The sequence below is a fragment of the Neofelis nebulosa genome, chromosome X, assembly GCF_028018385.1.
Source record: "Neofelis nebulosa isolate mNeoNeb1 chromosome X, mNeoNeb1.pri, whole genome shotgun sequence".
Lineage (NCBI taxonomy): Eukaryota > Metazoa > Chordata > Mammalia > Carnivora > Felidae > Neofelis > Neofelis nebulosa.
The window spans coordinates 5,345,426-5,360,561 of NC_080800.1; the positions used below are offsets into that span (position 1 = coordinate 5,345,426).

Below are 15,136 nucleotides of genomic sequence, written 5' to 3' on the forward strand. Positions count from 1 at the left end.
CCTCCTTTTTCTCAGAAGCATTTCAGAGGCAAGTTAGAAATCACAAGAATCGCAGTCTCTCAGGGCTCTGTGACTTTGGGTACATTTCTTTCTGAGCCTGTTTCTAGGTACGTGAAGAAACAGTAGTAACAGCTCCATCGTATGGTGACTGGCATGGTCTTTAGCACGGTAAACGTTCAGTGACTAGTAACTGCTACATTTGCGACGTAGGGAAAGGGTGTATCAGAGAGTGAAAGCCTGCTGTTCTTTTTTGAGAACTCTGCCATAGGTGGCTTCAAGAAATGAGTATTATAGGAATGGTAAGTGGATGAATGAATGGACATTTAACAAACACAGGTAACACAGAGGGAGGAAAAGTCCTGGTTGCCCTAGAAGTGTACACCTTCCCTCTTTCCATCCATCTTTGTACAAGTTTTTCACGTTCTTTCCCATGAAGGTGAATTCCAGGTATGCAGTCTTTTTTTTTTTTTCTTTTTAAGTTTTAGTTATTTAAGTAATCTCTGTACCCAATGTTGGACTTGAACTCACCACCCCGAGATCAAGAGTCACGTACTCTCCTGACTGAGCCAGCCAGGCACCCCAGGTGCGCAGTCTTGTTAAAGTCAGCTTCCCAGGACACCTCTTCCTCTTGACCACTTCATTTCCTCTAACCTTTCCTCAACCAGGTCTGGAAAATTCCCTGCCATGAACCTGAATTTGGTCTTCAGGTCTGGAATTTTTAACTGCCAGTGTCTGTAGTGTAAGTTTGGTTTTCCCCTTAGGTTTTCAACCTAAGATCCTTGGCTGGGTCTAACCCCTGTGTTTGTCCATGATCTGAAATACAATAAATCATTCAGTTGAACATCTGAAATCTAATTTGTTTCAGGGGAACAGTATTTCCAAGTTAGAGACTTGAGTTTTGACGTGTAAGTTACGATGTTTAATGTAGGAATGATAGTATTCCAAGAAATAAATGAATTTTAAAAGTAGCTCTACATTAACAACCTATAATTTCATACAAAATTGAAGACAGAAGTCAACTAAAGTCAGCATAATTCATTATTTTGGATGATGTCAAAACCGGGGGTATACTAAAAATGGGAAAGTCAATGCGTTATAATAAAATCCTGCTTATTGACAAATAAATAATTCATTTTTTTGAAATAATTTGAAATAATTAATTTCATTTTAGTTACTGTCCTACCCTAAGCCATAGTTCGCAGCACACGTGCTCATCTTCACAGCCGGCAAGCAGGAACCACTTGCCAAGAAAGTATGGTTTACCCACAGATCTTAGCCCACCTGTGTATGGAAGTCTCTTGCTGCAGAGTCTTGTCCTTATGATTTGCTGTCACGGTTCACACGTCTATAGCTCTTTGGAAAATGCCCATCAGTACCTTCTGCCTAGGAGTCCCGTGTCGCCTTTTCAAATGGTTCTCTCTGCATCTACAGCCAGAGGAACTGGTGCTCGGTAGCACTTGACTGCTGGTTCGTGCCTCTTGTGGTATGTTCATGACCCGAGAAATCGTTTTTAACCTCCTGTGCAACCTGCATCACTCTCTTGGTAGATTGAGGATTGCGAGGCTCTGGCCTCATTTGCACTGAAAGTCCAAAAGTCACGTGGTTAGTTACTCTGTGCGCCCTAGAAAGTTAATTTTCAATTATTATAAAAATGTAATTATTGAAAACATTACCCCAAATAATACCTTTTTAGAATACTTCTGCAGTATTCTGGTTCCTTAAAATCCTTTCCTCTCCCCTCTGAGTCACTTGGAATCTACTTCTGATGCACTTACTCTGTGGATATCCCACTGGGACCACACCATAATAAGGCCCTCCCCTCAAAAGGGGTGGTTTGCACAGGAATCTCTGTCATTGTTCTTAGCTTCTGCACGACTGACATTCAGAGCTGGATCACTCTCTGCTGTGGAGACACGACTGACATTCAGAGCTGGATCACTCTCTGCTGTGGAGACTGGCCTGCATGTTGTAGGATGTTGAGCAGTGTCCCTGGCCTCTGCCCAGTAGATGCCAGTGGTGCTCACCCCCAAGTTGTGACAACCTAAAATGTCTGCAGACATTGCCTCATGACCCCTGGGGGACAGAATCCGCTCTGGTGGAAAACCACTGGGCTGGATTAATGTCCTCCTCATTCCAAGGCTGGTCACTAATCCCTTAGTGTGGGAGACTTGGCATATGGTATCAGAGCAATGTATAGAAGCTATGGGTAGACCAGTCATGCCGACATAACTTTTACTGCTCAGTTAAAAAATCCCTGCCAGTATTCCTGCAGATAGCTATCTGGACTGTTTAAATTCCACCTGACGAGGCACTCAAAATTAATGTGCCTCGGGATGTGGTCAGACCTAGGTGTGCAGCAATCATTAATGTAAAACTATGCGGATTTGAAGAGTCTGTGTTTCACACACACACACATCAATTTAAAAAATCAGCTTAGGAGGAATGAATAAACAGTTCGAAAAAGACTCTCTCGTCAGCAAGTGGTGCTGGGAATACTGGACAGCCACATGCAAAAGAAAGAAACTAGACCACTTTCCTTAACCATACACAGAAATAAGCTCAAAATGGATTAAAGACCCAAATTTGAGACCTGAAACCATAAAAATCCTAGAAGAAAGCACAGACAGTAATCTCTCTGACATTGGCTGCAGTAGCATTTTTCTAGACGTGTCTCCTGAGGCAAGGGAAACAAAAACAAAAATAAACTATTGGTACCACATCAAAATAAAAAGTTTCTGTACAGCGAAGGAAATAATCAGCAAAACTAAAAGCAAGCTATGGAATGAGAGAACATAATTGAAATGACATATCTAGTGAAGGGTTAGTATCCAAAATATATAAAGACCTTATACAACTCAGCCCTCTCCCCTGAAAAAAACAAACAATCCAATTAAAAATGGGCAGAAGACATGAACAAACATTTCTCTAAAGAAGACATCCCAGATGGCCAACAGACACATGAAAGATACTTAGCATCACTCATCATCAGGGAAATGCAAATCAAAACCACAATGAGATACCACCTCCATATGTCAGAATGACTAAAATCAGCAACACGAAACATAACAGATGTTGGCAAGGATGTGGAGAAAGGGAACCCTTTTGCATGTTGGGAATGCAAACTGGTGCAGTCATTCTGGAAAAGAGTATGGAAGTTCCTCAAAAAGTTAAAAATAGAACCACCCTACAACCCAGCAACTGCATTACTAGGTATGTATCCAAAGAATACAAAAATACTAATTCAAAGGGATATATACATCCCAGATTCTATTGCAGCATTATTTACAATAACCCAACTGTGGAAACAGCCCAACTGTGTATCCACTGATGAATGGATAAAGAAGAAGTGGTATGGGGGCACCTGGATGGCTCAGTGGGTTAAGTGTCCAACTTCGGCTCAAGTCATAATCTCACAGTTCGTGAGTTCAAGCCCTGCATTGGTCTCTCTACCATCAGCACAGAGCCTGCTTTGGGCCCTCTGTCCCCCTCTGTCTGTGCCCCTCCCTTGCTTGTGCGCTCTCTCTCTCTCTCAAAAATAAATTAAAATTAAAAAAAAGTGATGTGTATATACACAATGGAATATTACTCAATCATAAGAAAGAATGAAATCTTGTCATTTGCAACAACGTGGATGGAGCTGGAGAGTATTCTAAGCAAAGTAAGTCAGTTACAGAAAGGCAAATATCATATGATTTCACTTATATGTGGAATTTAAGAAACAAATGAACAAAGGGGGAGAAAAGAGACAAACCACGAAAGACTCTCTTTTTTTTTTTTTTTTACGTTTATTTTTGAGTGAGTGAGAGAGAGAGAGAGAGAGAGTGCAAGTGGGGGAGGGGCAGAGAGAGGGAGACACAGAATCCGAACCAGGATCCAGGCTCCGAGCTGTCAGCGCAGAGCCCGCCACGGGTTTCGAACTCACAAACCGTGAGATCATGACCGAGCTGAAGTTGGACATTTAACCGACTGAGCCCCCCCTGGTACCCCTCAGACTCTTAACTGTAGAGAACACACTGATGGGAGGGTGGATGAAATAGGTGATGGGGTTCAAAAGCATACTTATCATGAAGACAAAAATGATTAAAAAATCAGCTTAATCAGATAAAACAGTATAGCTCTGAAAAATATTTTTAAAGAAGGTAATTGTGGCATAGTGGTCTATTCTTGTCCTTTTCAAAATTAAAGTAAAAAAGAGTACTTTTTCTTGAAGACCATATTTCCTTTTCCATAGTCTTTAGCAAATCTAGTGTCTCTGAATACCAAGCATTTTTATTCTATAGAAGCAAAGATTTTTTTTAAATTTGCTTCTTGAAAGAAATTTAAGCCACATATAATACTTTTTAATTTTTATTTTGAAATCGTCTTAAATTTAAGTATGGTAAAACATTCCAGAAAGTTATTCTAAGCCATTTGAATACAACTACTGACATGATACTCATTTCTACACATGACAACCACAGACCCCATCCAGCTTTACTGAGTGTCCTCATAATGTTCTCTCTTTTTTTAAAATGTTTAATTTTGAGAGAGAGAGAGACTGAGACTGTGAGTGGGGGAGGGGCAGAGAGAGGGAGACACAGAATCTGAAACAGGCTCTAGGCTCCAAGCTGTCAGCACAGAGCTCAGCGTCTGCACAGAGACTGATGTGGGGCTCCCACCCATGAACTATGAGACCTGAGCTGAAGTTGGACACCTAACCAACCGAGCCACCCAGGCACCCCTGTCCTCATAATGTTCTTTATCCAAAAGGATTCTGTACAGAATCACGTAAAGAATTACGTTCTTATTTCTTTGGTCTTTTCAGTCCAAAGGAGTCCCTCAGCCTTTCTCTAACTTCCTTGACACTGCTGGGTTTTTTGTTTTTTGTTTTTAAGTTTATTTTATTTATTTTGAGAGAGAGAGAGAGAGAGAGAGAGAAAACGCAGGGAGGAGGGAAAGACAGGGAGAAAGAGAACCCCAAGCAGGCTCCATTGCAGAGCCCAGCATGGGGCTCAATCCCATGAACCATGACATTACTACCTGAGCCAAATCAAGAGTCAGACGCTTAACCGACTAAAGCTCCCAGGTGTCCCTTGGCCCAGGTAGTTTGGAAGGTTACATGCCCATTATTTGTGTAGGGGGCCCCAGCTGGGGCTCTTTACTCGTGTTGTGTTTACTCATGACTGCATTTGTGTTGTGTGTTTTTAGCAGGACTTCCATGGAGAGGACTTCCATGTCCTCACACACAGGACTTGCATGTGTGTTTGCCTTGCGTCCCCTCTGGTGGTACGTTTGTCTCGTGACTTGAGGTTTTTAACTTGAGCACTTGGTTAAGGAGGAGTGTTGTAGGTTTCTCCATTCTCCAACACTAAACATCAGTAAGTGTTTAGTGCAGAGGTACGTTGAGACTGGAAATACTCTGTTCCTCATCACATTTGCAGCCACTGGTTTTGTCCTCCATCGATGTCGAGATGCCACCGTTTCTTCTACATTCTTTAGGTGACATCATACCGTGAGGAAGAGCTTTTCTCCTTTCCCCATGTATGTATCTCAACATGGACTCAGATGCCTGTTTTATTTAGTTGATTATGATCTGTTCGTGTCATTACTTATTGGACGCTTATTTCTTACTAAATCCACACTGTGTTCATCCATTCTTTCATACGCTACTCTCTTTTAGGCCGTGCCTTAGATTTTTCCTCTCCCTCATTAGCCTGTACTTGTCTTCTCCACACTGTAAAGTGCATGCCCCACAGACGTCACACAGTGAATCCCTTCAAACTGCACCAGCCTCTTTTGTTTTAATGTGGGTGAATAACGGATCCATGCTTCACCTGGGTTCTCCTGCAACAGTAGGGCACTGCCTTCAGAACTGTCTAATGACTTTGGGGTCAGTAGCTTGAGCACCTTAGGAAAGTCCCAAGACAAGGACATGCCAGTTGTCACCTTGTCATGCTTTGATTTCTGGTACTCTTTGTCCCTCACCTCCATCAGGTAATGGGACTCTTGTTGCGCAGGGGAACCTAGCGTCCTCTGCAAACACCCACCCTACAAGGCTGACCAGGGTTCTGTTCATTGTGACATCAGCAGTGAACTGGGTTATGGCTGCCATTTTGGTAACTTAGGCACCGGACAATCACGCACCCCACCTCTCTCCCCTGAAACAAAAGCGCCTCTGCAACCCTTACAAGATTCATTTCTGCTTTCCTCTCTCACTCCCCCTCACTCATTCAGGACTGTGTCCTGGGTGGGTTTCCCTCACAGTTTCCTCACATCCCCCATCCCTTTCCACCCCACGTGCCATTACAGATGTAAGGCTGACCGGCATGTGGGAGCCCAGGGACCCAGACATTACTCATTAAATGGTAGCGATGACTGTCTTTCGCAGCAACTGGTCAACAAACCATGAAAAGAAATTCAGACATGGACAAGAGGAAGCTCTAATGCACGAGCTCACTTCTGCGTGTTTTGCTTGGCTTGGGAGACATTTCAGTGGCCACTCAAATAGTTGTCTGCAGTAGGCGGTTCTACAAGGATGGGATTCCCCCATCAAGGGGCATGCGAGTTGGCGTCTCACAGGCCAAGGCCTGAATGCTCTTACACAGTTCCTCACGGCAAAAGATCATGCAAATGTGAACAGTGCCAAGATTCACAAAAATATGAGTAGTGTTGTCTTGAGATAATTTTGCATTTTATGGTTCTTTTCATGTTTCCCAAAGCCTTTAAAAACTTGATTTTCTTGTTCGTTGATTGCTTACTAGGTTTTCAAGATTCTAATTGTTCTAGACTTCATGCAACCGTCTCTGTCTCCTGGTTGATTTTCTCTCCTCTGACAGTTACCATTCTCTGCAGAGTTTTGTTGGAGACAGTGCACTCAAGTTCAAATCTTATTATGGGTCCCTGACTGCGAAGGCAGAGGCCTGAACCTAATGATTATCCCCCCAAGTGATAGAAGAGTTCCTGCATGGACACTGGCTGTATTTGTTTTATTTAGTTGTTTTGGGATGTGTATTAGGCTGTGGCTAGATGTCATAGCATTATTTTCTTCCCCTTTTCAAAAATACTTTTTCAAACACTTTGCTGCTTCCTTTACAAGACACACTAATGCTTTGCTTAGAGATGCATGGTTCCACAAATGCATTTTGTGACTTCTTTTGTTACCTAAAGGAGCATTATCACTCTATTGTTCCTACTTAATTGCAAAGACATTGTATGCTTTGGGGCAGTGTTTTACCTACAGTGTGGGCTGGACTGTTTTCCAAAATATTTGTGTCATGTTGGTAACTCTAAGAACTCAGGATTTTTAAAAAATAAACACAGACACCTGAATTTAAGAAGAAAAAAAAAGCTGGTTAGAAATAGATCTACGTTTTAGATCTTAGCACAGTTGTTAAAATCCATGGATTTGTGGTGACTTACATATATAGCACACCATTAAAGAATGGCTATTTCCTGTTTTCTCGATTCCCATAGTGTACCAATTAGTAATTTCTAATCTGTCCCCAGGCATTGGATATCCTTACCTAAACTGTAAGCTTCAGCAATGTTGTCTCCTGTTCTCGTTTAAACAGTTGCTATGAATTGGTCTTGAAGATGTAAACACGTGAAGAATTTTTTCCTTCAGATATTTAGAACCAAATCAGCATAAAACGTTTGTCACTTGCATCAGACTTTATACTCACGTGAGGGTCCTGGTTAATACTGGAAGATGTGTACAGCTAGATCACACATACATAATACACTGTGTTTGTATGCTTGGTTTTACATTTTATTAAACATGCTAGAGTACTTCCTTTGATTCTTACAAACAACTAAGTGCATTACACTTACAATTTTGAACATCAGTAAAATATAGTGCAAGCAAGTTAAATCAGACAGTTGGGAGGTGGCCAAGTGGGTCCTAGATCCAACTCCAGTGAACCTTCCCCACATCTCACTGCTTTGTCCCTGAAGGTTGCCTAACATACAGGACACTTAGGAAGTGGTTTTTTTGAATGAATTCGTGTTTGCGCTTAGAGGCCAGGAGTACTGCCATTTTTTGTTATTTTAATGGTAGTTGTTTTTGTTTATGACATGAACAGGTTAGGCGAGAGGTTTTTTTTTCTTTTTTTAAGTTTATTTATTTATTTTGAGAGAGAGAGAGAGAGAGAGAGAGAGAGAGAGAGAGAGCTGGGCACAGGTAGAGAGAGAGAGAGGGACAGAGAGAGAATCCCAGGCAGGCTCTGCACGGACAGCATGGCTCAAACCCACGAACCGTGAGATCATGACCCGAACAGAAACCAAAAGTCGGACTCTTAACTGGCTGAGCTGCCCAGGTGCCTCTAGGCAAGTGGTATTTTAAACTAGGTTTCAAAACTGATTTAAACCCCAAATCTGTTGCTAACATGGTGCTGTTCACTGGCGATTCCCTTAGCTTCCTTGGTACATGCATTCCTTATTGTTGGAAAAACAGTCTTAGGAGGAAATTTGAATATTTTGTATGATCATTTTCTTGTACAAGTGTCTAGGGTTTGAAATTTAACTGCACAGGGTAAAGCCTTAATTCAAATTTTTATAAAGTTATTAAAAGGCAATACAGTTTTTAATTGGGTTTGTAAATCTTGTTCTTGTTTATAATAACTAAAATATTTACTTAAAAATCATCACGTGGCTGTGGAACACTTGTTCTCAGTAAAATTAGAAATTGTTCTGTATCTAAAGCTCCCAGGATTAACAGTGTGAAGTTAATGGTCTGCCTTGGTGTATGAATTGTGTCAGATAATATTGCAACTTTCTTGGGAACACCGTTTATGTATCTTTGGCCGTTCTATGAAGCAGGCTTTCTATTTGAAATGCAACGTATTCACTTAGGTCTTATGAAGGGATATGACTCTGGAAGAGCAAATGTACGGCTCATCATTTGACTCATGTTATTCCCAGTTTTGTCTACGTTGTGTATTGAGACTCCTCTTGAGCGGTGCTGACAGGTTGAGACCGCAGGAGGCTCTTGGTACTTGGACATGTGCAGGATGTGGCCTCAAACCTCCAGGGGTTGCCACGGGTGGAGGGGTCACTTCTCCACGGTGCTTGAAAAGATGCGTAGGGGAAAGGTTCTCCGTCTGAACGGGTGATATTTGACCTGGGTAAAGATATTGCGGGCAGCAGGGAAAAAGATAGTTTCGGTAGAGAGAGCCATATGAACAATCACATGGCTACATGACACCACTGTGACTTTGTGCAGATAGATGCCATCAGCTTGTCACATGCAGCAGTGAGTAAGGGTCCGTCACAGGAGAGGAGGCTATGGAACCTGGTGGGAACAGACGCAGAGGGCTCTGAATGCCGTGTTTGATATTTTTCAAGTAGAACCCAGGGAGCTATTAAAGGGTGTAAGTGGGGGAGTTCCACGGTCAGGGTGGTGTTTTGGAAACCCTTCTCTGGGGAGAGTGAAAGAACACAGAGGACAGGGGGAGATAGGGGACTTAGGACACGACTGGCACCGTCCAGGAAGGGGATTTTTCAGCTCAGGAGCCAGCATAGTAAGGATTGGAGCAAAGCACGATGTTGGTGTGTATTAAGGAAAGCATGCGGGCACCTGTTTGCCAACTGCAGGTGGTTTTAGGGAAGGGGGGAGAGAGATGTCTGGGATTTTCATCTGAGCGGGTAGAGAAAGAGGGGGAGGAGGATGTCCCATGGGGGTAGGGAATGATTTCCGTTAGGGACTTAGCTGAGGGTGTGGCGGGACATTTCTTTGGGTAGATCTCGTGGTTGGGGAATATGGGGTCAAGCAGGATACGCACAGTTACTTGTTCAACACGTTGTCAGGGCCAGGGTGGCATCACGGAGCCTTATCCATGAGGATTAAGAAGGTGCCAAGCAGACGGTGTAGGTGTGTTGGGACAGTATTGGAAGAACCCACGAGGTGACATTTCTGGTGTCGCCTACCTTCCAGATGCTCAAGTCCACTGGCAGTGGAGGTAGCCTGGGTCGTGTCCTGCTGTCCCTGCGTTGGCCTGTCCTGGAATGGTTTCTCGTAACACCACGCAGGCCATTGTCGCCAACGCTAACCCTCTCCTCCCACAGCACTCGCAGTCTGTGTAACTCACAGTTTGTGTTGATCATCTACCACGTTGTGTTTCCTGCTGTTTTCCTCTTTTAAGCATTTTCATTTGAGTGCGGTTAGCATACAGTGTTACATTAGTTTCGGGTGTACAGGATACTGATTCCACGGTTCCGTATGGTAGTGCTCATCCTTCAGCCCCACCCCGTACTTCCCCCCTCCCTCCGCTCACCTCCCCTCTGGTAACCACCACTTTGTTCCCTGTGTGTAAGAATCTGTTTCTTAGTTTGTCTCCTTACCCCCTTGGATTGTTTTGTTTCTTAAATTCCACATAGGAGTGAGATCATATGGCATTTGTCTTTTTCTGACTTATTTCACTTAGCATAATTCCCTCTAGTTCCGTCATCCATGTTACTGCAAATGGCAAGATTGCATTCTTTTTTATGGCTGATAAATCTTCCTTTGTGTGAGTGTGTATATATATATATATATATATATATATATATATATGTATCAATCACTTCTTCTTTATCCATTCATCAGTTGATGGACATCTGGGCGGCTTCCATAGCTCGGCTATTGTTGATAATGCTACTATAAACATCAGGGTGCATGTATCCGTTTGAATTAGTGGTTTCATATTCTTTGGGTAAATACCCACTAGTGCAATTGCTGGACTGTAGCGTGGTTCTACTTTTAACTTTTTGAGGAAACTCCGTGTTGTTTTCCACAGTAGCTGCACCAATTTCATTCCCACCAACAGTGTAAGAGGGTTCCATTTTCTCCACATCCTCACCAACACTTATTGTTTCTTCTGTTGTTGATTTTAGCCATTCAGAAAGGTATGAGCTGATTATCTCATTGTGCTTTGGATTTCCGTCTTCCTGATGATGTGGTGTTTCGCGTGTCTTTAAGTATCTGTTGGTCATCTCTATGTTATCTTTAGAGAACTGTCTGTTCGTGTCTTCTTTCCATTTTTAAATTAGATTATTTGTTTTTGAGTGGTGGGTTATATAAGGTCTTTATGTATTCTGGTTACTAACCAGATTGGATATATCATTTGTAAGTATCTTTTTCTATTCATTAGGTTATTGTTTTGTTTTGTTTTGTGGATTGTTTGCTTTGCTATGCAGAAGCTTTTTATTTTTTAAAGAAAAATTTTTAATGTTTGTTTATTTTTGAGAGAGAGAGAGAGAGCACGAATGGGGGAGGGGCAGAGCAAGAGGGAGATGCAGAATCGGAAGCAGGTTCCAGGCTCTGACCTGTTAGTACGGAGCCCGACATGGGGCTCGAACCCAAAACCGTGAAATCATGTCCTGAGCCGAAATCGGACACTTAACCAGCCACGCAGGTGCCCTGGAAGCTTTTTATTTTGATGTAGTCCCAATAATTTATGTTTGCTTTTGTTTCCCTTGCCTTTGCAGACATATGTAGAAAAATGTTCTTATGGCCATTGTCAGAGAAATTATGACCTGTGCTCTCTTCTAGAATTTTTATGGTTTTAGGTCTCACTTTTAGGTTGTCAATCCATTTTGAGTTTATTTTTGTGTCTGATGTGAGGAAGTGGTCCAGTTAAATCTTTTGCATATAGTTGTTCTGTTTACCCAACACCATTATTGTTGAAGAGACTGTTCTTTTCCCATTGGATATTCTTTTCTGCTTTGTTGAAGATTAATTGACCATATAATTTTTGGCCTTATATCTGGGCTTTCTATTCTGTTCCACTGATGTGTGTGTCTGTTTATGTGCTAGTACCATACTGTTTTTGATGACTACAGCTTTGTAATATAATTTGAAGTCTGGAATTGTGATGCCTTTAGACTGGTTTTTCATTTTCAAGATTGCTTTGGCTACTTGTGGTCTGTTGTTTTTCCATAGAAATTTTAGGATTGTTCTACTTCTGTGAAAAATGCTGTTGGTATTTTGATAGGGATTGTGTTAAATGTGTAGATCGCTTTGGGTAATATGGACATGTTAACAGTATTTGTTCTTCTAACCTGTGAGCATGGGATGTCTTTCTATTTCTTTGTGTCATCTTCAATTTCTTTCATCAGTGTTTAATATTTTTCAGAGTGTAAGTCTTTTACCTCTTTGGTTAGATTTATTCCTAGCTGTTTTATTATTTTGGGGGCAATTTGTACATGGGATTATTTTCTTAATTTCTCTTTCTACTGCTTTAATATTAGTGTATAGAAAAGCAACGGATTTCTATATGTTGATTTTGTATCTAGCCTTCTTACTGAATTTATGGATCCATTCTAGTAATTTTTTGGTGGAGTCTTTACAGTTTTCTGTATCTAATGTCATGTCATCTGCAAATAGTGGATATTTTACTTCTTCCTTACCAGTTTGGATGCCCGTTATGTATTTTTGTTGTCTCATTGCTATGGCTAGGACTTCCAGCACTATGTTAAATAAAAGGGGTGAGAGTGGACATCCTTGTCTTGCTCCTGACCTTAGGTGAAAAGCTCTCAGTTTTTCACCATGACTATGATGTTAGTTATGGGGTTTTCATATATGGCCTTTATTATGTTGAGGTGTTTTCCCTCTAAACCTACTGTATTTTGGATTTTTATCATGTAGGTATGTTGTACTTTGTCAAATGCTTTTTCTATATCTTTTGAAATGATCATATGGTTTTTATTCTTTCCCTTATTGATATCATGTATCACGTTGATTGTTTTGTGAATATCGAATGACTTTTCCATCCCAGGAATAAATCCCTCTTGATCATAGTGAATGATGTTTTTTAATGTGTTGTTGGATTCAGTTTGCTATTATTTTGTTGAGGACTTCTGCATCTGTGTTCATCAGGGGTATTGTCATAAAGTTCTTTTTTTTTTCTTTTCTTTCTTCTTCTTTTGTTTTTTTTGTGGTGTCTTTGTCTGGTTTTGGTATCAGTGTAATGCTGGCCTCATAAGTAGATTTGGAAGTTTTCCTTCCTGTTCTCATATTTGGAATATTTTGAGAAAAATAGGTATCAATTCTTTAAATGTGTGGTAGAATTCATCTGTAAAGCCATCTGCTTCTGGATTTTTGTCTTTTTAGCAGTTGTTTTGTTTTGTTTTTTGAGAGAGACAGAGACAGTGTGAGTGGGGCAGGGGCAGAGAGAGAGCAGACAGAGAATCCCAAGCAGGCTTTGTGCTGCCAGTGCAGAACCTGATGTGGGGCTTGAACTCACAAACCACAAGATCATGACCTGAGCTGAAACCAAGAGTCGGATGCTTACCTGACTGAACCACCCACGTGCCCCTGTTTTTTGGCAGTTTTTATTACTAATTCAGTTTCATTGCTGGTAATCATTCTGCTCAAATTTTCTATTTCTTCCTGATTCACTTTTGTTTCTGGATATTTATCCATTTCTTCTAAGTTGTCCGATTTGTTGGTTTATAGTTTTTCATAATATTTTCTTATAATTGTATTTCTGTGGTGTTGGTTGTTATTTCTTCACTTTCATTTCTTATTTTGTTTGAGTCTTTTTTTTTTTTTTTAATGAGTGTGGCTAAAGGTTTATCAGTTTTATTGATATTTTCAAAGAACCGGCTCCTGGTTTCATTGATATATTCTATTGTTTTTGTTGTTGTTGTTTGGTTTTTTTTAGTTTCTATATCATTTATTTCTGCCCTAATCTTTTTAAAAAAATTTTTTTTAATGTTTATTTATTTTTAGAGAGAGAGAGAGAGAGACAGACAGAGCTGTAGAGGAGAAGGGCCAGAGAGAAAGGGAGACACAGAATCTGAAGCAGGCTCCAGGCTCTGAGCTGTCAGGGCACAGAGCCTCATGCGGGGGTCGAACCCACGAACCGCAAGATCATGACCTGAGCCGAAGTCAGACGCTTAACCGACTGAGCCACCCAGGTACCCCTGCCCTAATGTTTATTATTCCTACCTTTTGATGGCTTTGGGTTTTGTTTGTTCTTTGTTTTCTAGCTCTTTTAGGTGTAAGGTTAGGTTGTGTATTTGAGATTTTTCTTGCTTCTTGATGTAGATCTGTATTGCTCTAAACTTCCCTGTTAGGACAGATTTTGCTACTTCCCAGAGATTATGGACTGTTGTGTTTTTTATTTTAATCTCTCTCCATGTAATTTTTGATTACTTCTTTGGTTTCTTGTTTGACACATTCATCATGTAGTAGCATGTTATGTAACCTCCATGTTATTTGTGCTCTATCCAGTTTTTTTTTTTTTTTTTTTTTTTTTTTTCTTGTGGTTGATTTCTAGTTTCATAGTGTTGTGGTCAGAAAACACTCTGGTCTGAATTCATGGTATGACCTCGATCCTTCTGAATTTGTTGAGGCTTGTTTTGTGGCCTAATATGTGATCAGCTCTGGACAATGTTCATGTGTACTTGAAAAGAATGTGTATTCTGCTGTTTTAGGATGGAATGTGGTGAGTCCATCTGTTACATTCATTTAGTCCAGTGTGTCATTCAGAGCTACTCTTTCCTTGTTGGTTTTCTGTTTGGATGAAATGTCCATTGGTGTAAATAGGGTGCCTTCTGCTCCCTACAGTGTCTCTGCCCTTCTCAGCCTCTTCAGTGGGGCTTCTGGTCTACCTTTAGTTGTGTAGGTTGTGCTGCTGGGCTGTGGGTCATTTTCCGGATACTTACGCTGATGTGAGTGTTATCTAGTTGTGTCTGTGGGATGATGTGAGTTTAAGATCCTCTCACTCCACCATCTTCCCAGCCTCTATCAGTCTATGTTGTTGTTGTTGTTGTTGTTTTGATGTTTATTATTTATTTTGAGGGGGCAGGAGGCAGAGAGGGAAGCAGAGAGGGAATCCCAAGCAGACTTCATGCTCAGCATGTGGAGCCCAACGCGGGCTTGATTTCACAACCGTGAGATCATGACCTGAGCCAAAATCAAGTGTTTGATGCTTAACTGACTGTGCCCCCCAGGTGCTCCTGTGTTGTCTGTATTTTAAAGAATGTACTTGTCTTTAATTTCTAGAACCAGAATCTGTCAGAATCTGCACATTATAGCTGGCACCACTGTTTACAGCAGTCCATATGTGTACACACACACACACACACACACACACATGCATACACACTGTGTGTGTATAGCATTTGCCAAATGTAGGTTAATGTAGCATTGATCCAGGAGGTGATGGTAGGATGA

General features: G+C 41.2%; 1 long non-coding RNA gene across 5 annotated transcripts in view; it reads left to right on the forward strand.

Annotated features, from left to right (window-relative positions):
* Nucleotides 1–15,136, forward strand: part of LOC131503113 (uncharacterized) — a 545,963-nt gene that overhangs the window by 68,937 nt on the left and 461,890 nt on the right. The window lies entirely within an intron of this gene.